General features: G+C 49.7%; 1 long non-coding RNA gene across 1 annotated transcript in view; it reads right to left on the reverse strand.

The window, feature by feature from the left end:
* Positions 1-24278, reverse strand: part of LOC133344016 (uncharacterized) — a 55408-nt gene that overhangs the window by 27575 nt on the left and 3555 nt on the right. The window contains exon 2 of the long non-coding RNA XR_009755299.1: positions 4033-4110. This is a non-coding gene — a long non-coding RNA (uncharacterized LOC133344016). The remainder of the gene's footprint in view (positions 1-4032; positions 4111-24278) is intronic.

Below are 24278 nucleotides of genomic sequence, written 5' to 3' on the forward strand. Positions count from 1 at the left end.
CTTGAGAATATCCTTTCCATTACCACGTACACCTCAGTAACTTCCGCCACTCCAAGAGACCCTTGCGAGGTTGACGGAAGTGACCGAGGTGTGTTCTGACCAGGTAGAAAAAATTTCCCCAGCTGGTGCCCGAGACGAACGACAAAGTTGCTTGCGGCGATGGATAAACATCGTTTGGCAGGCCGTTTCGAAGCGGTTACCCCTCAATGTAGCAGCGGACCGTTTGAAATGAAGTTTTGGGCCATATTTGGCTCCTGGGGAGGGCGGGAGGCGTTTTCTACTGCAGATGGCCACCACGGCAGTTTCTTGTCTCATCGCAGTCAAGTGCCAGGCGCTGGGTCAGAGTCCTCTTGTTCAAAAAGGTGTGGATTTCCCAACGGGCCTCCACGTGCACACACGCGTACATGCTTATTGTTAGGCTGTCAGCGGTGTAAGCTGCAGTTTCGCCTATTTTACCCAAATTACTGCAATTTTTTCATTGAGCACCGCCGAGAGCACTTTGAGATACTTGCATTTCACAGCTTTACAAAATAACTATTATCCTTCATGGATAAACTTTACTAACATATTCAAACTCTTGATTACCACAGCAATGGAGGCGGCCGTTGGTGGCGGGGTAAGAGGTTAACCAAAACACAGCATAATGCCAAGGTTTATAAATTAGGCTATACAATGTACCGTAGTGTTTACCTACGCGGAGATTAAAGTAATGAAAGCAATCGCTTCACTTGCGATCACGCGGGCCACAGGTATGACTAGCCCCCGATGGACTGAGGAGCGCCTAATAATTTGTGATGTCGTCATTATTTTTCAAGTGCAGTTAATCCGCAAACCCCCAAAAATCCGCCCGCGGATAACGAAATCAACCGTAAGTGCATTTGGCATCTCAAAGGTTTCTCTTTCGCCTTCCTCCTCAGATCAATTTGCCGGCTGACTAGAATGACACGTTTCCTAATTTAACACGTAGTAGATTTTCATAGCCAATTTGATTATTTCGCAGTTGATTTTTGGCGTCGGGCCACATAAAAGATCTGACAAAATTGTTGGCTTGTATAGAAAATAAATGTGGTATAAATTCTCATTATTTTTACACCTATATTTAAATTGCATTGCAACGTATGTCATGCAATGTTTAAAACGACGGAAATATTTTTCGTTATTGATTTTTAGTTTATGCCAGACGACAGATGTGGTCAGATCGTTATGTCAGCAGTTTAACCCAAAATATATTTTGAAAAAAAAAATTAACTGTATAATTTTCCACCACCACTACTTTCGTGCGAGAATTTGAAGGCTGCCTTCAAATCTTATTATTAAAGATTTTTTTATTCATTACATTATTTTTCCAAGCAGCTTTCGGTCAAGAGAGCCAAAAAGACAATTCTTTTGTGATGCTGCTGCTGCTGCAGTGGTGCACAACCACAAATAACAAAGTCACACCCGTCATTCACGCCGCCTTCAAAAAGTCGACAGGCAAAACGCCGCACTATTACATCCTTTTCATTTTCAAGGCAGTGTTATTGACGGATGTGTAAAGTTATTTTAAATACAATAAATCAGGTCATTTTTAGGTCTCATTCGCATTCTAAAAAAAAGACCAAAATGTGTGAGTTCACAACTTGTGCGTCTGTATATAAAGCGTAGAATTATTCAAATTTCCAGAACAACCGTGCTAGCAAGAGCAAAAGTGTCAGTCCATGCACACGCAGGTTTAATTATTAGCTGCTCCTCACTCGTTAGGAGTTGGTGACTCTGTGTCCACGTGACCGCAAAACAAATTACCAAGTAAAGAAACACATAAAAAGGTTATATTTGTGTGTGTATGTATATATACATACACACATCCATGTGTGTATGTATATATATATATAGTATACACACACACGGGTTAGCAAGTGATATTTGAACCGATCCTGGGCCTCCCCTATCCTTTCCAACCCACATTGACCAGGGTGGTGAAGCATGGTCAAATGACCCCCATGACTTGACATTTAAATGGGGGGGGGGGGGCAGGAAGCCTTCACGCAACAGCAGATTGACAAAGGGCCGTGGTGCTTACTGCACATATGGTACAATGCGGCATGTTCATGTAAATTAATAAATAAATGCTGTGCTGTGGAGCTTCAACAAAATAAAAAATCAAATCGTTGAACGCGACTCCCAGTGGGCAGGTTTGCCCATTTATGTTCAACACAAAAGAAACGGCCTGCACCTACCTCGCAACATTTTTTTTTGCTAGTTTCAAGTCTCACACAACACAAATATAAAAAAGGGGGTTGGAAAAATACGGACATAACATCACAATGTATGTTGCGCCAGGAAAGTAAATATAGGGTGGGTCAAACAAGACTTTTCCGTATTTTTTTGTCTTATATATAGATATATAAAAACAAGTCATACGTGCGGAATTAGTTACATATATATGCTAGAATCTCAATGTCAATAATCTCAACTTTAAAGAGATATTCTGCAATTGTTTTAAATTGTTTAAACTATATCATTGCAACTCTACGTTTTAAATGCCATTTAGCAAGAACAAATGCCCACCTCAAATCGTCACTGCACAAAACAGAACAATTAATTCCATCGGTTTCACAAAGAAGTGGAGATCACCAAGCATTAATGACACGTGACATTTAAAAAGAACGAGTCAACAAAATAACCCAACAGTCAACAACAATAACCACTTCATCTTTACACGTCACCACCTCTTGGGGGGGGGGGGGGGGTGTAAAACCAAGGGTTGTTTTTTTTACATTAATGGTAAAACCACAGCAGTCTAACCGGGGTGCCAACCCCACTATGGCTTCACGACTTCGATTCTCAGCAGATATAAAACGCAGTTGAGCTATCAGGTGCATAACCGCGCGTGCTCGTGACAAATTAGGAACAATCAAAAACGTTATTTGGACAGAAGGCGATTAAATAAAACGCCTCTTCTACTCAAAAGCGACTTATAATTTCATCAACTGAGCAGCCCCAACTCAACACGGGCACCGCAACCGATAAACACGGGACCTTAAGCCCAAAATAAAGGCCCTTAACTCACCCCATTGTGTTCATAAGTGCAGTGTCCCACCCTTATTATGCACTCCGTGTCTCTGGCCTCCAGTTAAGTGATATGAAGGAGGACCAATGCCCGAAACGACACCGATCATTCCAATTTTTTTATCCCCCCCATTTGAGGGTCACAGTGCTGTTAACGAACTGAACGTGTTGGAGTTTTTTAGTTAGAGGCAAGGCCGGCTTAATGAGGGGGGTTTGTCTGGGGGAGAGAAGTTGTCCAGTTGGGCTAATTGAGAGGAGTGCAGGGTCAGGTAGGGTTAAGGCAGGAGGACTGGGAGAGAAGGGGGGTCAGGTTGGGTTGAGGAGGGGGGGGTCAGGGTCGGGTTGAGGAGTGAGGGGGGGTCAGGGTCGGGTTGAGGAGTGAGAAGCTGGGGGAGGAGGGGGGGGGTCAGGGTCGGGTTAAGGAGGGGGGCTGGGAGGGGGGGGGGTCAGGTCGGGTTGAGGCTGGGAGAGGAGAGGGGGGGGTCAGGTCGTGTTGAGGCTGGGAGAGGAGAGGGGGGGTCAGGTCGTGTTGAGGAGAGGGGGGGGTCAGGTCGTGTTGAGGCTGGGAGAGGAGAGGGGGGGGTCAGGTCGTGTTGAGGAGAGGGGGGGGGGGTCCGGGTCGGGTTAAGTAGGGGGGCTGGGAGAGAAGGGGGGGGGAGGGGTCAGGTCGGGTTGAAGCTGGGAGAGGAGAGGAGGGGGGGGTTGAGAAGAGAGGAGGGGGGGGTCAGGTCGGGTTGAGAAGCTTGGAGGGGCGGGGGGTGGGGACTGGGGGGCAGGGGGGTGGGGGCAGGGTGGGCAGCCAAAGCGACCAACAAAACCCCGCGGTGGCGGCCGCGACGCCCTTTTGTTCATTTATTTGCTTTCAAAAAAAAAAAGACACCTCGCTCACACGTGGCCACGCTCGCGCTACGTGTGACAATCAAAGCGCGGAGAAGGCGAGATGACGACATGGTCCCCGCCGTGTCTCTCTCGTGTGTTACTCACTTCACTGGACAACGATGAAGGTGGTGGCGGCGGTGGTAGCGGTGGTGGCCAGCGGCGGCGACATCTGCGGCCAAAACTCTTGGGTGATGATGGTGGTGGGGGGGGGAGACACGCGGCACGGACAACAACAACAACCAGTATGAGACAACAAGAACAACAACCACGAGGACACAGATTTGTTTTTGTTTGAAATCCACACAATGGGCCACACCCCTCGGAAATTAAAGACGCGCCGAGGTTGGCCGCTGACGGCTGAATCGAGAGCACGAAACGACACATCTCGGGGGGGGGGGGGGGGGAGCCCATTGTGACCCCTGAAAACGTCGGGGGGCCTCGGGAGAAAGCCCCCCCCCCCCAGTGGTGGCTGCTGCATCGACACATCGATACATCAGAAAATTCTAGCAATAGGACACGAGCCACAGTGGGGGGGAGGGGGGGGGAGACCAGCGCAGAGACTCAAAACATGGAACAGTCGGTCGGGCGAGCTTACGAGTAACACCCACCCCCTTTTCTTGTCGTCGTCGTCATCCGTCCGTCTTTGTATCACTCGCGGCTAATCGTAGCGAGAGATATTGCGCCGAAATCGGAACGGCAAAGCGGCCAGGGACGGACCGAAGCGACACCGCTGCCGCCGCCGCTGCTACTGCTGCTTCGGTGTGAATTACGCGTGTTTGTAAAAAAAAATCCACTCGTATTAACTTGGGGGGGGGGGGGTTTGGTACGAACAAAACATTACAAAAAGCTATAGCCGAATCCGTGTTTTTCTTTTCAAACAAGTTAATCCGATCTCTCTCTAAAAAAAAGAAACGCGCAAGCCACAGCACCATCATCATCGGCACTTCTTTACGTGCGCGCCGAGAATGTAATCGCTCACTCATTTCAAAACACCAACAACGGGGGACAATTAGCCCGACAGCGCTAAACAACATTTCCATCAACAAAACAAACTCGACACAAAAACGTCGCACGCCTCCGTTGCATTCGTGACTCTCTCCTCGTTTCCATTGCGACCCAACGAAACGTCCACCGATAAAGCAGCCAAACTAGCGCGCGATTGACGCAACGCATTTCACGCTTTAATCATTCGCAAAATGACACCACGTCTTTTAAAACGTCGGCCATACATACCCCCTCCCATTAAACCCACGATCTCAAACGGCGCAACGACGACGTCGTGTCTCTCATTCTCATCCGATGAGCGCGACCCGTTATTGTAGCCGATAGGCGCTGCGTCTCACGTTGCTACCACAGCCTCCTCCTCCCAAGAAGATCGTTCTCCCTCCTCCACCACCACCACCTCCTCCTCCTCCCAATGCCTGAGAGCCCCAAGTCACAAGTGACGCCGCCGTCACACAGAGAGAGAAGAAGAAGCCCCGAGCCTTGCCCAGAAACCCTACCGAGTCAACCCACCAACTCCCTCCACCCACCACCACCACCAAAACTCGCTGTGTCCGGAGCGGACAGAGAGAGAGAACCACCCCACACCACTACTCCTCCCCCCTCGCTCCAATGGCAGAAGGGACGACGGACGAAGCAGCAGAAAGGACCCCCCCCCCCCCAACACACACACAACCACCCAGCATCTCTACACTACACCCCCCCCTTCTCTCTCGCTCGCTCGCATCGGCCACAAAGCGACGCGGCCATTGGAGGCGGTGCACGTTTCATATTCACGAGGAGCAGAGGTGCCGTAATGACGCGAGTGGAGGCGCAGTGGGGGCGATCGGGAAAGGGTTGGTGGTGGTGGTTGTCGTGGTGGTTGGTGGTGGTGGTGATGGTTGTGACCGGCTGTGGTGGTTTGGAGTGGGGCATGTCCACTCTTTCCACCCTCCTCCCCTCCCCCGCTTCAGATCGCGACCACAACCAGGACCGACAACCGCGGGCTAGAGAACACGAACAACAAAACCTTTGAGATCGATAATAATAATCGCGATCGCAACTCGCCGCAAGCGAATGAATGGATCCCGCGCGTTAGCAGACACGGAACGCTCACCTGCCCCCCCGCCACGTGTGTGTCTATATAATCATGGCCACTTTCACACGTAAACGCGCTCGCAAACCGTGCGACTTACCCATCCACCCACCCAACCAAATCCTCACACTGATTGAGGCCAGACGCTGCTGTTTGCGAGCGCCTATTAAGGCCCTCCCCCCGAGTGTTTCCCCAGGACGTGCCCGAGGTGACAACGCAGCAGACATTCAACGTCGATGAAGTCGACACGAGGAGGAGAGGCCCAGGGCCATGTGTCCAATCTTACACCATTGTGTGTGTGCGGTCAATAGTTCGCGGATAGGAATCGAACCGAGGTCGCCGTTTGTCCGACGTTTCAGTTGGACACATGCCCCCCCCCCCCCGGATGTCCGAGATGAAAGTTGTGCATACGGCACATTCAGAAACCCTGCCGTGTAGACTGTATACTGACGGTACAGACTGTATCTGAACGCGTTTGGAGAATTCCGTATCCGAAACGCGCCGCTTGATCGGCCCAACAGACTAATAAACAAATACATGGAGACGAGTAAAAAGGTGACGTTTTCATCTTTACATCAAGTACTCGTTTTAGAAATGCTATTTATCAACTGCTGGGAATGAAGGCCTCACTACGCCGTGTCTATTATTTGGGGCCGGGGGGGGGGAGCAACGATGACCATACTTCACCACGCTGACCATCGCCGATGTGATCAGGGAATGCGACCCTGGACCGGTACAGGTGCCAGGCACTCGCAACCGATGTCAGCCGTGCGATCGGGAATCAAACTTACGTCGCAGCGCAGCGCGCTAACCACAGCGCCACCGCTCCCTACACCCCCGACTTTGTTATACAAAGACAAAGATCACCCTCGTAGCATTAACTGCTGGGGCAAGCGCTCTTAGCCAGCACCTACGAAGGCCGGAACGGCACACGATGGGGGTGGCGGTGACTAACCACCACGCCCGACCACCTTTGTCTCCCCAGTAGCCTGCAAATAGGTACCAATACGTGGCCAAGAAGCCGACCTATAGCGCTTACGCTCTCACCGTACGTACGAGCGAGCGAGCGCACACACACACACATTCTGGGAATGGGGGCAACCAAGGACAGGCGTGCTACGAAGTAGTGGAGGAGGGTGCTTGCACGCTCCCCCTTCCGCCAGAAAACGACACAATCCGCTTTCAGAAGCACCTGCCATACACGCACTCCGTGCCTTTGTCGCTGCAAGTTTTCCCAACCAGCCGGATGGACATTACAACAGCAACGAGTCAGTCCTGCACCCCCCGCAATGCATCTGCTACAAGTCACGCTTAATAATGGCAGTGGTGGTGTTAATATCGATCCTCTGTGGGAGGTTTGTGAAGGACGCTACTCGGCATTTGGAGGAAATCGCCCTCCGTTGACAACGTTCGAGAGCGGATGATCGACGCTCATAACAGCGAGCAGAGCACCGAACTGATACACAACTTAAACATGAGAAGCGCATTTCCCAGTAATCCCAGTCATGTGCAACTCATAACAAACCCCCAGAGGCTGTTACCCCGACCTCGTCAGGCAGCCTTTCGAAAAGACACTTCGCTTGACCCCCACACTGCACCTAGCCTGGCACACAAGCGCCTCGGTGATGTCATCGTCTTTTCACGGCGAATGACGGCTGTTACCGTAGGACACAAAACGTGTGCGGATAGGTATGCTACCGAATCTCAAGGCCTGAAAGCGCATTAACGAAACGCAGCTTACACATTTTTTTTAAATGGCCACGTCCCCGAAAATCGTAGCGCTTCGACTCTGCCCACTTCTTCTGGGTCACGGCCGATCCCAAGTGACACCAAACCAGCCATGGTTTTTGCAACAACAACAACAACAACGAGGAGGAACAACAACAGACCCTTACCAGCTAAGAACAACTGACCTCGCGTGCGTTAACACGACACGCGTGAACCACCTGAAATTCGTGAGTATCCACAACATAAAATAACCTAAAACTCACACATCCAGGGGCCGTTTGCACGACTCAACAACGCCCAATAAGACTCAAAGAGTCGAACTTTATAGACAAACAAACTACGTGTATCGTTGGCGAAACTGCCTCGTTCCTTCCATGAAAGAACATCAGACCGAACATTTGCCGAAGACCCCACCCCGTGCGTGTGTCCATCGCCAAGGTCATTTCCAACGTCAAGGTCAACATCAGTCATCATCAAAAAGCTATTTATATCGGGCAGCTAAAGGCGATCCCATCGTGACCATGGGATTCGCCAACTGGATCTGCCAATGATGGGTCCACCATCGCGCCCAACGCGTTTTGTACAATTCCTGCCCCATCGGTTTCCCATCACTTGCAGTGTTAGAACTGGTTCACCGTCATCGTCACCTCTACCAAACAAACAAGGTAAACTACACCATTGGAACCTCATTTGCCAGTTAAAAAATATGATAATTGGTTTTTTACCCTTCTATCTGGCAACAAAACTGACACCTTTTTTACAAGGAGTCATGTTTGCATACACCACAATACCTGCAGTCATACTGCAAACAAAAAACACAACTCTGATAAGAAAAAAAGGCGTCAGTTTTGTTGCCAGATAGAAGGGTAAAAAACCAATTATCAAGGTAAACTACAGTTACCGTAGCCTCCAATGCCACTTGGTTGTACGAGACTACAAAAAGGGGTTCCTCAACCTAACCCTGGCTTGCGGGCCCGTCCACTGCCCCAACAGTGGCAGCAGCCACAAACCAGACCCCCCCCCACGTTGCCACACAGACAGCTGAGTTCATCTCGGGCCACTCCACGCTGAATCCACATGAGCGTCAGACCTCTGGGTCTCCCATTAAAAAGAAGTCGGAGAACGAATTCTACTCGAGTATTCAAACGGTAAATCGCCCATCTCGTTGTTTTTGCTTCTTAATCGAGTAAGTGGGAGTCGCTTTTTTTGCCGAAGCTTTCGTGACTGCAGGAATCCATACTCTTTGGTTCTTTCGGTAAAGTCACGTAGGTAGAAGAAGAATAATCAATAGATCACGACGTTTCGATCGCCACACAAGCAACTTTCTTCATGTGGGAGACGGCTGCTTGTGTGGCGATCGAAACATCGTGATCTACGATTACTTTTCTTCTACCTACGTGACTTTACCGAAAGAACCAGAGTATATGTATATATACAACACCTATCCATTTACACACCAGATCGATTTTCCAACTTTTGATCCAAAGGGCGGCGCTTGGTTCGAATAACCTAATCAACGCATCGGAAACCCGTGACTTTTCACAATGGTACACCAAACTTGACAAAAGGTCGACTACCTGTAGAAGGGGCCATTGGCCGAAACGTCGTCTTGTAATTTTGGTTTAAAGGCCACACGCTTATTGATGAACGTGTCGAGTTGTGGACACATTCTAGGCCGTCCGTGACCACCCAAGTCACTGAAAAAGGACGCAGATTCGTGTGAACGGGGGAAGAAAAACACTATTTCTGTACCGTGACATTTCTTCACAAAGCAAAGCTCGTTCCGACATAGTTTGAGCCAAATATTCCTTCGGTTACCTGCAACTCGTCCTCTGCGATATCGATGGGCTTCGTCTTTCCTTTCTGTTGCTGCCATGCTCACGGGGACCCGATATCTCCCTTGTAAAAGTCGTAAAACTGGCTGAACGGGATCATCCGTGCAGCAAATAAAATCATCTTCAACTCAATCTTCACCTCTCTCTCCCGTTGTTGGGGGTGGTCTTAACAATGAGCGCCACGCCCGCGTCTGTTACACACCACAGTGACGAAAACTGCATTTCGTGAAGAATACTCGCTTCCATCCACAGAAATCCCTACGCCAGGTGATGTTTTAGCTCACCTGCCATACTGGCGCGCCGTTATTGATGTTACGGTCAATCGACTGCTGGATCAAGACCCTCCCTCCACACTCCGCGTCACTCAAAGGGGGTTTGTTTGATCATACTTCACCACGCTGGTCACTGTGGGTTGATGAGGAAGGAGGTTGTGGAGGGGTGGACCGGTTCGGAATTAACTCGCTACTGGCGACGTCGTGGCCGGGAAATGGAACTCTGGACGCTGGGTTCATTGTTCAATGCGCCAAGTTCCGATAACCACTGCGCCGACTGCTCCATCAGTTGAAGCATAATCATATTTTAATTAGGTTATACTTTAATAATAACAATGCCATCTTTGTTTCACACAAGAAAGGCTTTCTCGAGTCTCCAGACTAATTGCAATACAGCCCTTGCGCTTGAGACTTCGGAAGAAGAATAAAAAACATTTTCCCTGGGGTGATTTTTAGTCCATAAAAGTAGTTAGACTTTAGTCCAACAAATGTATTAATTTGGCGAATAAGCGTGAATTATTTGACAATCCACTCGTTGCAAACGGTTATCGAATGCACCTTTAGTGGCCAAAAAGAAATTGGAACCGCTAAAGTTATGCAACCTCAGGTTTACCGACAAGCGAAATATCTTTGTCTGGGCTTATTGACTTCTGTTTGTTTCGTTTGAAAAGATGCCACGGCTCCCAGAGACCCCCCCCCCCCCCCCCCCGGCAACATTTACGAAGGGAAAGCATTCCATCCTCTCCATCACTGGCGCGGTACCACCGACTTAGGGAGGCACAAATGCGTAGACGTCGATCAGGAACCAAGGGAACCATCTGATTACCGAGGGTGAAATAGAACGTTCAAAAAAATAACCTTTGGCGAGACGCACATAACACGTGTACATCACAGACTTCAGTTCAGAGTAAGTGACCCAATGCCCTTGAATTAGAACCATCAGTGCTGTCTGCGCGAATACACATTCTCGCCTCTAGTACCCGATTAGTGCGACTACTAAGACGCTCACAGCAGCGAGGGAACCACGTCGTATGCGGACCGGCTCGAAGTGGCGGGTCACGGGTCGTACGGAGTGTAAAGTCGAGGATCAAAAACGCTCCGCTGGCAAACTCAAACTGCAATGAAATATTTCTGCCTGCTCACGAAAAATAAAGCGACATCCTGAAATCCGCACCGCACCTGGGGCCCGTTTCGCATGACCCTGGAGCAACGCGTCCACCCCGCGGTCATTCAGCAAAACTAATATGCCCGTCCCCGCTCTTGGCACCTGTTTCGCCAACACAGCACTGACCAGCGTGGTGAAGTATGGTCAATTAACCCCGCACGATCGCCGTGGCGTGGAGAGGCCCACACATCCAGCGGTGGATTGACACACACACAACAAAAAACCAGACTGTACATGTAGCCTGTTGGCGCATGAACAAACGGCGCACAGGCGCAGGAAGAATTAAAAATTAGAGGGGGGCAAGGTGGGGGGGGGTGAAGAGACTCTCGGGGCTAGATCGGGTCACAAAACCCGCCCCCCAGAAACGGCGAATTTTGACTTTTATCGCACAAAACACCTGCGACACGTGACCCAACAGTTCCACCTCGGAACGGCCGACTACGTTGTTGTTATTATTAGTAGTGTCACGAGGAGCCATGCTAATCCACTGCTAGCTTGAAGGCACCCCCACGCCTTGTGATCAAACCACACTTTCAATGACTCGAAACTTAAAAGAGATCCCCAACCGCGTGCGTTTCTCGTGTGGAGTGAAAAAAAAAACTCGGAGTCTCTCCGTATTGAGCGACAAAAAACGGGGTTGGAAATTCCACATTCCTGCGACGGGGGGGGGGGGTAGTGGTTGAAACCGCTAGTGACTTAACAGAACACGACACGGTACTATTTTTATAGATCAGCTGTGAGAAATGATGGTCGTGGTGGGCTGGGCGGGCCACTTGATCGTGGTTTAAACTTGCGAGCATTCGATTTAAACGAGGAGTACTGTATAGATATATACTGCAGCGTTACAGTATCTATGTGTGCGTGTGTGCACGTCTCTGCGCTGGTGAAACATCGATCGGCAAGTGATCATTGTTATCGTTTGGAGGCACAGAATTGATGAAAAGCCATCACTCGTCGGCGATTCAATCGATTTGTTGCGCTTAGATTAATTTAAAACAATCTTATACATTTTTTTTTGCAAGAGCAGCGAATCGTAGCGGCGTTGCGGTTGCGGTTGCGGTGTACCCTCATTTTATACAACACACGGATAGATACAAACACTAGAGTTTTATTTAATAATCGATCCGTCATGTCACATTTTTATCGACTCGTTTTTATCGTTTCCCAAACTTGTTACGTCCCGTTCGGAGCGTGCGCGTCATGAGCCTCCAAATGTCGCATTTGCAATTTAAGGTCACGCATTTGTACAATTCGATAACATAGATTCTTACACGACACGCGTACGATCGTGAGCTGAACTATCGATGATAAATCGATGGCTCGTTACAAGGTGCGGTAAAGTACTGTATAACTACTGTCACACGATACAGTACTTCTGTAATACGGCACGATATAAATACAATATCACAATCGGAACGCGCCGTGTTTTAAACAGACTCCGTGACATCATTGGCAAGAGGAAATTGCCACGGTTATATAGACGGCTGTCGATACGTTGCATATATAGTTAGTTTGTATATTATACACAGACACGTAAAAATATACAACTACCGTAATGTAACAACACTATTCAAATTGTAGTTACATTACGGTCGTCAAGTGAGTAGCCCTTCATCTGGAGGTAGATTGATAATAATATAGTTTTAATTAAACAATATAATTGTGGTCATAATACCTCCAAAAAAGTGTGAAACAGGCCTTAATCCAGCAAGGAGTTTCTAATAATATTAACTCATTCATTGATGGGGGTTTTTTTACCATCTTTCATATCACGCGTGCTATTAAAGCCCCTTTGTCCGAAACGTCGAACATCATATACATGTTAAATGTTATAAGGTCGCTGCCATTGGAGGAATGTGTTGATGTGTGCGGGTTTTTTTTTGCTATTGCGAACCGCTGCTGAAGCAGTCGCATCTCCCGTATCATATTTCATATCAGAGATGTCCCACCCCCCGTACCCCACCGAATTCAAAGAAAATACTGATACCACACGCATGTCAGACATTGCAGTCGGCTTGTGAGCAAATCATTCCGTTTTGCCGATATCACACGGTGAGCATCAAAAAAATTCGAACACTGGTGGTGGGGAATAAGGCATTCTCTCATTTCATTTCACAGTTGCATATATGTTTATGTGTGTTCATGAAATCACTGCAACGGTGCAGAAATGTCGCCGTTAAATTCTGCTCATAACTGGTGCAGAGTCCATCGTGAGAAATTGATCGTCTCAATATTATCGATTACAATTATTATAAAAGCCGCATCACAAATTTAAAACACGCAAACAAAAGCCAATTATACGCTTGAGCCGCACAAACAATAAAGTGAACTTGTCACACGAGTTAAACAGTTGTCCCATTATATAAACATGAGATATAGACCTACAATGTAAATTAATTCGATATGCAATCTGCAAAGACATTTCGAACATTCCAATGAGTGAGTGGCAAGTTCTATCCATCGAAAAAAATTAAGTCAGCGAATGAAAATAAACTACACGTTTGTGCATGTGCAGTAATTTTGTCTATCTACTGCTGGATGAGGGCCTCCCTACCCCGTGCGTGGCTGGCTTTTTGACCATACTTCACCACGATGGTCAACAACCATAGCTCACACACACACACACACGTGCTTGGCGAACGACGCTTTTGGTAAATTGTGTTCGACTGGCGTGACCCATAAACAGGGATGAAAACAAAGTTGTACAAACCCCGAAGGGGGGGCTTGGGGGGGCAGAGATAGGGGGGCTGTATTGATCTTGAGGGGGAGGGGGGGCTTTGTTGCTGAATTCTACAACTCGTTTGCAAGATGGTAACGGCACAAAGAAGATAAGAGAGCGTGCAATGAGAGACCCCGTCGCGCAACGCATCAGCAGCCTCCACTCTGCCCTCCCTCGGGCTCGCAAAGGGTTAATTTCAAAAACGCAACGGTCCGTGTGGTCGGAAATATGGTCAGAACCGATAGATTTTAAAACATATAGAAATTAAGAATCATTCTCCCTCCCACCCACCCCCACCAAACACACCAGAAATTGCTGATGAGCCCGAGTCTCGGGAGGACCGTCCACGGGATTTGCAGCGCTGGGATGACTTTGGTCACCACACAACCCAAACTCATTGCGAGAATCCTTGCACTGCCCGAGCATCGCCCATAGACATGCGAATACTTTGTGTGGTTATTTTTTTAAACCTCGTTGTTACGTTTAATTAAACCTGCCGTCAACGTTATCTTGGTTAAGTTACTGCGTATGGTAAGCTTCGATAAATGCGATGTTATAACGTTAAGCAAGTACAACTTCTGCTACTTTGGATCATTTATCAATCATCGCATGGGGGTTATTTTGACCATACTTCACCACGCTGGTCATTGGGGGTTAGTTAAGTACAATAAACAATGTTCGCCTGCAAAACAATACAAGCGCAGGTGATCGATGGTGGACATTCCACGATCCCATGACGGAACCACTCATCCTACAAAACGACAACTGTTAAACTTTCCACAAAGCGGTATCTATTTTATCTACGTGCCAAGAATGATGTATGACTTTGACCGGTATACGAGTCGACCCCCCCCCTTCCACCCCACGCACCACCCCACGCACTACCCCACGACTGACCATGAATCGAACTTGAGCCCTTCCGAGTAGGACCAGCTGAACCACAAGGCTGACACAGCAGTGGCGATTGATGTCTGAACCGAACCTGGGTGGCCCACCCAACTCGCAACTGACCAACCAGCCTGAATTATGGCCAAACAACCGCCGTGAATGACAAAGAGGTGGGGAGGCATTCATCCAGCAGTAGATTATCAAAGGGTTACGCTACATTATTATCTATTTTTTGACTATCAAAACGCGCCTCCTGCTTGGGGCCTATACTCACAGAAGGTGTATAAGGGAGGCCTTTATTAAACAGTGGAATGATCATGGCTTATGATGAAGGTGTCACTGCGTTTTACAGAAAGAGGCATTCTGATTTGGGGAAGCAACGTTTGTTGTCCGATGGATTCACTGGTCCTCGTCCATAGGAATGTAGAATTGGCACCAATTCGCTCGGGGCCACCACGGAGACGGCGTCTCAGGGTTCTATATTGTATAATAAAACCTAACGTTGCTGAACAATTGCCGACAGGAAAGACGCCTCGATAAGAGTCGGTTGTAGTTTACACTACAGTAAAATCTCCGTATCTTTACAACTCTTTGCCGAATGATGGCCTTCCTACACACGGATGTCCAGTAGCTTGGATTGTCTGACCATACTTTATCACGCTGGCAAAGTGCGAATTCGTGAAGGGGGTTCGATGCCCAAGACCGGGTGCAGCAGCTATCACTCGCCACTTTAGTTGGTAGCCGTGGCCTGGAATCAAACTTAATCGGACGTGAGTTCGTAGCTTTGCATGTGACAGCTTGACCACGTTGCACTGTGGGCTGAAGCACGCGTGTTCGATTCCCGATTGGGAGGAGGCAAGGGGTCGTCTCGGCACATCATACTCGGCATCATCCCTCGAGGCGCGGATAAGTTTAACAGAATCTAACTCGTGTTGCCAGGCTCCGTAGCGCGCATTCTATACATGCGTGTTAAACTTCTTTCGCGCCGTACGTAACCCAACCGCGCCACGGCGATGCATAGCGATACGCCCGCTAAATCACACTGTTGACTGATGTGATTGATCATGGCCTCAACACACGGTAGCCTGACGATGTCTTTTTGGGAAGAAGAAAAAAACACAATCTAATCTATTGACACGAACGGCTTTTGAATGTAACGTGTCCGTACAAGTCGCTCTTCAAAATACGCAAAGGAATAGAGTGATGCAAAAATGCGACGTCTTTTTAGTTTGACCGTGATGGTTTTTTAAAAACCCCGTTCGTTAAACTTGCGCAGTTGTGCCGACTCCAGAGGGCAACTCCCTAACAGCAACACAACTCGATGATAAAACGCCATTCCCACGACATAAATGTCACGTACGTCATTTATATGACATTTTATTGTACAGACGGACAGCGCTAACGCATTAACACCCTCAAAGCTCAGCTGTAACGCTGTAAATGTTAGTTGTTAAAGCTTTTTTTTTCAATACAGGAGGAAACAACCTGGAGGCGAGAAACACGTGATTATCGCGCTAAAAAGGAAGACACCAGCGCAGCATCACCAAATTATTTAAGGCGCTAGATCCCAGAGTAAAGTTAAAAACGTTATGATATTTTCAAGAGGGTTCGTTGAGCTGTGTGGCCTATACGCCAAGATCGCTTGAACACGCGACAATCGATGGGAAACACTCATCGGCCACTCGTTAAACTTTCCACAAAGTGGGTACCTATTTTACCGACGTGAAGGAAGATGATGAGCCGCTTTCAAATGCTTTGCAATAACTATTGTAGTCGTTGGTCACCGTGGGTTGGTTGGTGTTGTACGTTAATGTTAAAAACACCCCACGACTCAAGGGCCGCACACTTTGGAGAAAAAAAAGTGATCGGAATATCGTGGTGGGTGTCCCAAGCCGACCTGGCCATATGCCTCGTTTTGTTAAGATTTGGGGTGGCCTCAGCCAGCAGTGGATCGATCATGCCCGATGACAGATGAGTACAGGTGAAGGACTTCTTCCACAGCAGAGGAAATTTGAGGACAACCAAACTGAACATGTCACACGAACTACTACTACCATCTTCTGCTCAATGTCATTGATCTTGAACTTACGTCCTGACCTCGTGTGAACCCTTCATGACATCACTTAACGTACAGCAATTTAAAAAAAAACGGGAGAATGTGTTTTTGAATTTGTAGAAACGCTATAATCTGCAATTCGGCGGCTTTTGTTTTGTCCTATGGGTTTGTTATGGAGTTGGGAGTGTTGTTAGGCGCATGATGGGAGGGGAAATTAATTCGTGTGATCATTTAGGTGGCCGTGTCGTGCTTAATACCCTGCACTTGTTGAGAACCACACAGTCGAATATCTGGGGTCTTTCGACATTTTTTTTCCCCATAAAACTATACACAACATGGCGTGATGATGTGGAATCACAAAATAATAATTAACGACCGTAACATTAACTGTAGCAGTACTGTACTGGCATTATGACACGCCAAATTAACGGATACTCTTACAAAAAACACACACACACATTTATCACAATACATCCATATGTACACAGATGTAACTGAAAATAAAAAAAGTTAGGCGGCTATTAACTAACAAACTTACATCAAACCAAAAAAACGTGAGCCAAAAAAACTCAACAAAATTTCTCTTCGACATGTAAATACCAACAATTCGCAAAAAATATCAACAAATAAAAAAAAATCCGTGAACGGCCAGTCATCATCATCAACCATCACCAACATCACCACCACCATCAAACAATCATCGCAAGTGGATGGGGGCCCCGTACAGACGAGGCTATACACGGCCACGGCTATACACGGCCACTTTAGAGCTAAAATCTCTGCCTTTTCCCGCCCCAAATTCAACTCCGACTCAACCGCCTTTTTCAAACTTTCTTTGCCAGCCAAATCAAGATTCCATTCACCAGGCGACGCAAACGAAGACCAATCACTCAAAACGTTTCGTACCACGACACCAGCCCTCTTCGTTAACAATTCATTATATTAACCCCCCTCCCCACGCTCCCCACGCTCGCTAATTGCGCCCGAGATAATGAATCAAACCCCCAAGCAAAGCTTCAAACAGTCCCACGGCCGTTCAAAAAAGTTCTGCGTCTCAATTAAGCGCGTAGCATACGCCCCAAGTAGCTGCTACAAGTTACACGCTGTCAAATCAATCAATTAAGCTAGCAGGCAGGGCATGAGTGCGGTAAAATTACACGCAAAGCCGTACTTTATCATTCATCCAGCAAAGGATTTACAACGTCACTGACCACTTTAACCAACACTGGTTCAGTACGAGGTTAGCAGATGACCAATTTTCCATATCACTTCGAGGCATTTCACTAAAGTTCCCAACAGCAGCTAGAGTAGAACACGACACTGCATTTTATACCTTACACGGCCGACAAGACTAATCAAATACCACTTGCCAGACTTTCAAATGAAGGCACCTTAACACTTGTTACACACACACACACTGCCTAACGGAGACAGGGCCCGTTATAGGGTTATTACACACAAATCACTGCAGCGAACTGAAACTTTTTTTCAAAATGTAGTGATACACTTAAACAAATCTCAGCGCGGTGATGAACACAGTGGACTTAAAATAACGCGTGTGTAGACTTCATAATGAGCGTGTCCCGTCTCCACGTGTATGTCCGTCTGTGTTTTCTACAACTTTATAAACCCATCTCGTGTCCTTCCCCCGTCCGAGGTTCGTCTCCAAATTGTCTCTCCAAAAATCATTGAGACTGCCTCGCAAGAAAGGATTCTGTGTCTCACGATATTTTGTATATACCACCTCCCACCCCAAGATACGATCTCTATCATTCAGACTTGTCTAAGCGTGGTCTCACCTGGGAAAAACCAAGACACCTTGCTCCTCCCCCCCCCTATGTGTCTGTACCCGCGTTTCTTACCCGTCTTCACTCTATCGTTGCGTTTGTCTAACCGATTGTAAAACAGTTCCCATTCATATTTTTTCTCAGAGCGTCAGATAAAGTTGTCCACGTCTCTCTCAATGCCCAACCCGTGTGTCTATTATCTCCTGGAGTCCATCCTGTCTCCCCCCTGTCTCTTGTTTCGTCCTCTATCCCTGTCCGAACATGTCTCAACGCGTCTCTTTTCCTCCCTCCATCCGCAATGCTTTGCCCGCGTCTCTCTTTGTGCATACATAGACAAAATAGATCTCCCTGTCTCTCTCTCGCTCGTCACCGTGTCTCTCTTTACCCCGTGTGCCCCAGTCCTCGTGTCACCGTTGTCCGTCACAATATTGTCCGTCTCTGCTGGTCGCCACAGCCGATATATCCACCTCCCTCTCTTATGCTGTACACCCCCGTCTCTACCGGCAGCTACTCCCCGTGGTTGTCTCGGGGTGTCTCTCTCGTCACGTCCCGTCTACCGACCTGACTCCTCTTGCCCCCAACCCTGACAGTCTCATCTCATCCCAACCAGACTTCGTCTCTCATCCCAACCAACTCATCTCATCCCAACCAACTCATCCCAACCAACTCATCCCAACCCAACCCATCTCATCCCAACCAACTCATCTCATCCCAACCAACTCATCTCAACCAACTCATCTCATCCCAACCAACTCCTCTCATCCCAACCAACTCATCCCAACCAACTCATCTCATCCCAACCAACTCATCTCATCCCAACCAACTCATCTCATCCCAACCAACTCATCTCATCCCAACCAACTCCTCTCATCCCAACCAGTCCCATCCCAACCAACTCATCTCATCCCAACCAACTCCTCTCATCCCAACCAACTCATCTCATCCCAACCAACTCATCTCATTCCAACCAACTCATCTCATCCCAACCAACTCATCTCATCCCAACCAGTCCCATCCCAACCAACTCATCTCATCCCAACCAACTCATCTCATCCCAACCAACTCCTCTCATCCCAACCAACTCATCCCAACCAACTCATCTCATCCCAACCAGTCTCATGCCATCCCAACCAAACTCATCTCATCCCAACCAAACTCATCTCATCCCAGACTCGTCTCATCCCAACCAGAATTGTCTCTCTACGTAACATCTCTCACCACGTATGTAAAGTCCGTCTGCATCCCTCCTCCCCTACCCCGCCACCATCACGGTCCATCCTCTTCCCCTATCAGCTTGTCAATGTCCGCGTCCGTCTCTCTGCCCTTGTCTTTGTGTGCTCGTATTGGCAGAATGTGCGTGCATCTCATCTTGTCTGTGTTATCCGATCGCGAAGTCTGTGTGAGTCTGTCTATCTTAACCCTCCTCCGTTTGTCTCTCCTGGATTTCCCCAGGTACCCGCAAATCACCCGGTCTGTCTGTGTGTCATCTCCCACCTCGTCTGTGTCATCTCCCACTTCGTCTGTGTGTCATCTCCCACCTCGTCTGTGTGTCATCTCCCACCTCGTCTGTGTGTCATCTCCCACCTCGTCTGTGTGTCATCTCCCACCTCGTCTGTGTGTCATCTCCCACCTCGTCTGTGTGTCATCTCCCACCTCGTCTGTGTGTCATCTCCCACCTCGTCTGTGTGTCATCTCCCACCTCGTCTGTGTGTCATCTCCCACCTCGTCTGTGTGTCATCTCCCTCTTCGTCTGTGTCATCTCCCACTTCGTCTGCGTGTCATCTCCCACCTCGTCTGCGTGTCATCTCCCACCTCGTCTGTGTGTCATCTCCCACCTCGTCTGTGTGTCATCTCCCACTTCGTCTGTGTGTCATCTCCCACCTCGTCTGTGTGTCATCTCCCACCTCGTCTGTGTGTCATCTCCCACCTCGTCTGTGTGTCATCTCCCACCTCGTCTGTGTGTCATCTCCCACCTCGTCTGTGTGTCATCTCCCACCTCGTCTGTGTGTCATCTCCCACCTCGTCTGTGTGTCATCTCCACCTCGTCTGCGTGTCATCTCCCACCTCGTCTGCGTGTCATCTCCCACCTCGTCTGTGTGTCATCTCCCACCTCGTCTGTGTGTCATCTCCCACCTCGTCTGTGTGTCATCTCCCACCTCGTCTGTGTGTCATCTCCCACCTCGTCTGCGTGTCATCTCCCACCTCGTCTGCGTGTCATCTCCCACCTCGTCTGCGTGTCATCTCCCACCTCGTCTGTGTGTCATCTCCCACCTCGTCTGTGTGTCATCTCCCACCTCGTCTGTGTGTCATCTCCCACCTCGTCTGTGTCATCTCCCACCTCGTCTGTGTCATCTCCCACCTCGTCTGTGTGTCATCTCCCACCTCGTCTGGTGTCATCTCCCACCTCGTCTGTGTGTCATCTCCCACCTCGTCTGTGTGTCATCTCCCACCTCGTCTGTGTGTCATCTCCCACCTCGTCTGTGTGTCATCTCCCACCTCGTCTGTGTGTCATCTCCCACCTCGTCTGTGTGTCATCTCCCACCTCGTCTGTGTGTCATCTCCCACCTCGTCTGTGTGTCATCTCCCACCTCGTCTGTGTGTCATCTCCCACCTCGTCTGCGTGTCATCTCCCACCTCGTCTGTGTGTCATCTCCCACTTCGTCTGTGTCATCTCCCACCTCGTCTGTGTGTCATCTCCCACCTCGTCTGCGTGTCATCTCCCACCTCGTCTGTGTCATCTCCCACCTCGTCTGTGTGTCATCTCCCACCTCGTCTGTGTGTCATCTCCCACTTCGTCTGTGTGTCATCTCCCACCTCGTCTGTGTCATCTCCCACCTCGTCTGTGTGTCATCTCCCACCTCGTCTGTGTGTCATCTCCCACCTCGTCTGTGTGTCATCTCCCACCTCGTCTGTGTGTCATCTCCCACCTCGTCTGTGTGTCATCTCCCACCTCGTCTGTGTGTCATCTCCCACCTCGTCTGCGTGTCATCTCCCACCTCGTCTGCGTGTCATCTCCCACCTCGTCTGTGTGTCATCTCCCACCTCGTCTGTGTGTCATCTCCCACCTCGTCTGTGTGTCATCTCCCACCTCGTCTGTGTGTCATCTCCCACCTCGTCTGCGTGTCATCTCCCACCTCGTCTGCGTGTCATCTCCCACCTCGTCTGTGTCATCTCCCACCTCGTCTGTGTGTCATCTCCCACCTCGTCTGTGTGTCATCTCCCACCTCGTCTGTGTGTCATCTCCCACCTCGTCTGTGTGTCATCTCCCACCTCGTCTGCGTGTCATCTCCCACCTCGTCTGTGTGTCATCTCCCACCTCGTCTGTGTGTCATCTCCCACCTCGTCTGCGTGTCATCTCCCACCTCGTCTGTGTGTCATCTCCCACTTCGTCTGTGTGTCATCTCCCACCTCGTCTGTGTGTCATCTCCCTCTTCGTCTGTGTGTCATCTCCCACCTCGTCTGTGTGTCATCTCCCACCTCGTCTGTGTGTCATCTCCCACCTCGTCTGTGTGTCATCTCCCACCTCGTCTGTGTGTCATCTCCCACCTCGTCTGTGTGTCATCTCCCACCTCGTCTGTGTGTCTATCTCCCACCTCGTCTGTGTGTCATCTCCCACCTCGTCTGTGTGTCATCTCCCACCTCGTCTGTGTGTCATCTCCCACCTCGTCTGCGTGTCATCTCCCTCTTCGTCTGCGTGTCATCTCCCTCTTCGTCTGTGTGTCATCTCCCACCTCGTCTGTGTGTCATCTCCCACCTCGTCTGTGTGTCTATCTCCCACCTCGTCTGTGTGTCATCTCCCACCTCGTCTGTGTGTCATCTCCCACCTCGTCTGTGTGTCATCTCCCACCTCGTCTGTGTGTCATCTCCCACCTCGTCTGTGTGTCATCTCCCACCTCGTCTGTGTGTCATCTCCCACCTCGTCTGTGTGTCATCTCCCACCTCGTCTGTGTGTCATCTCCCACTTCGTCTGTGTGTCATCTCCCACCTCGTCTGCGTGTCATCTCCCACCTCGTCTGCGTGTCATCTCCCACCTCGTCTGCGTGTCATCTCCCACCTCGTCTGCGTGTCATCTCCCACCTCGTCTGCGTGTCATCTCCCACCTCGTCTGCGTGTCATCTCCCACCTCGTCTGCGTGTCATCTCACACCTCGTCTGCGTGTCATCTCCCACCTCGTCTGTGTCATCTCCCACCTCGTCTGCGTGTCATCTCACACCTCGTCTGCGTGTCATCTCCCACCTCGTCTGTGTCATCTCCCACCTCGTCTGCGTGTCATCTCCCACCTCGTCTGCGTGTCATCTCCCACCTCGTCTGTGTGTCATCTCCCACCTCGTCTGTGTGTCATCTCCCACCTCGTCTGTGTGTCATCTCCCACCTCGTCTGTGTCATCTCCCACCTCGTCTGTGTCATCTCCCACCTCGTCTGTGTGTCATCTCCCACTTCGTCTGTGTGTCATCTCCCACCTCGTCTGTGTGTCATCTCCCACCTCGTCTGTGTGTCATCTCCCACCTCGTCTGTGTCATCTCCCACCTCGTCTGTGTCATCTCCCACCTCGTCTGTGTGTCATCTCCCACCTCGTCTGCGTGTCATCTCCCACCTCGTCTGTGTCATCTCCCACCTCGTCTGTGTCATCTCCCACCTCGTCTGTGTCATCTCCCACCTCGTCTGTGTCATCTCCCACCTCGTCTGTGTGTCATCTCCCACCTCGTCTGTGTGTCATCTCCCACCTCGTCTGTGTCATCTCCCACCTCGTCTGTGTGTCATCTCCCACTTCGTCTGTGTGTCATCTCCCACCTCGTCTGTGTGTCATCTCCCACCTCGTCTGTGTGTCATCTCCCACCTCGTCTGTGTCATCTCCCACCTCGTCTGTGTCATCTCCCACCTCGTCTGTGTGTCATCTCCCACCTCGTCTGTGTGTCATCTCCCACCTCGTCTGTGTCATCTCCCACGTGTCATCTCCCACCTCGTCTGTGTCATCTCCCACCTCGTCTGTGTCATCTCCCACCTCGTCTGTGTCATCTCCCACCTCGTCTGTGTGTCATCTCCCACCTCGTCTGCGTGTCATCTCCCACCTCGTCTGTGTCATCTCCCACCTCGTCTGTGTCATCTCCCACCTCGTCTGTGTCATCTCCCACCTCGTCTGTGTCATCTCCCACCTCGTCTGTGTCATCTCCCACCTCGTCTGCGTGTCATCTCCCACCTCGTCTGCGTGTCATCTCCCACCTCGTCTGCGTGTCATCTCCCACCTCGTCTGTGTCATCTCCCACCTCGTCTGTGTCATCTCCCACCTCGTCTGTGTCATCTCCCACCTCGTCTGTGTCATCTCCCACCTCGTCTGTGTGTCATCTCCCACCTCGTCTGTGTGTCATCTCCCACCTCGTCTGTGTCATCTCCCACCTCGTCTGTGTCATCTCCCACCTCGTCTGTGTGTCATCTCCCACCTCGTCTGTGTGTCATCTCCCACCTCGTCTGTGTCATCTCCCACCTCGTCTGTGTGTCATCTCCCACCTCGTCTGTGTGTCATCTCCCACCTCGTATGTGTGTCATCTCCCACCTCGTCTGTGTGTCATCTCCCACCTCGTCTGTGTGTCATCTCCCACCTCGTCTGTGTGTCATCTCCCTCCTCGTCTGTGTGTCATCTCCCTCCTCGTCTGTGTGTCATCTCCCACCTCGTCTGTGTGTCATCTCCCACCTCGTCTGTGTGTCATCTCCCACCTCGTCTGCGTGTCATCTCCCTCTCGTCTGCGTGTCATCTCCCTCTTCGTCTGTGTGTCATCTCCCACCTCGTCTGTGTGTCATCTCCACCGTCGGTGTTCGATCCCACCTC

Source organism: Lethenteron reissneri, chromosome 2 (genome assembly GCF_015708825.2).
Source record: "Lethenteron reissneri isolate LAM-NWPU_2019-01 chromosome 2, ASM1570882v1, whole genome shotgun sequence".
NCBI lineage: Eukaryota > Metazoa > Chordata > Hyperoartia > Petromyzontiformes > Petromyzontidae > Lethenteron > Lethenteron reissneri.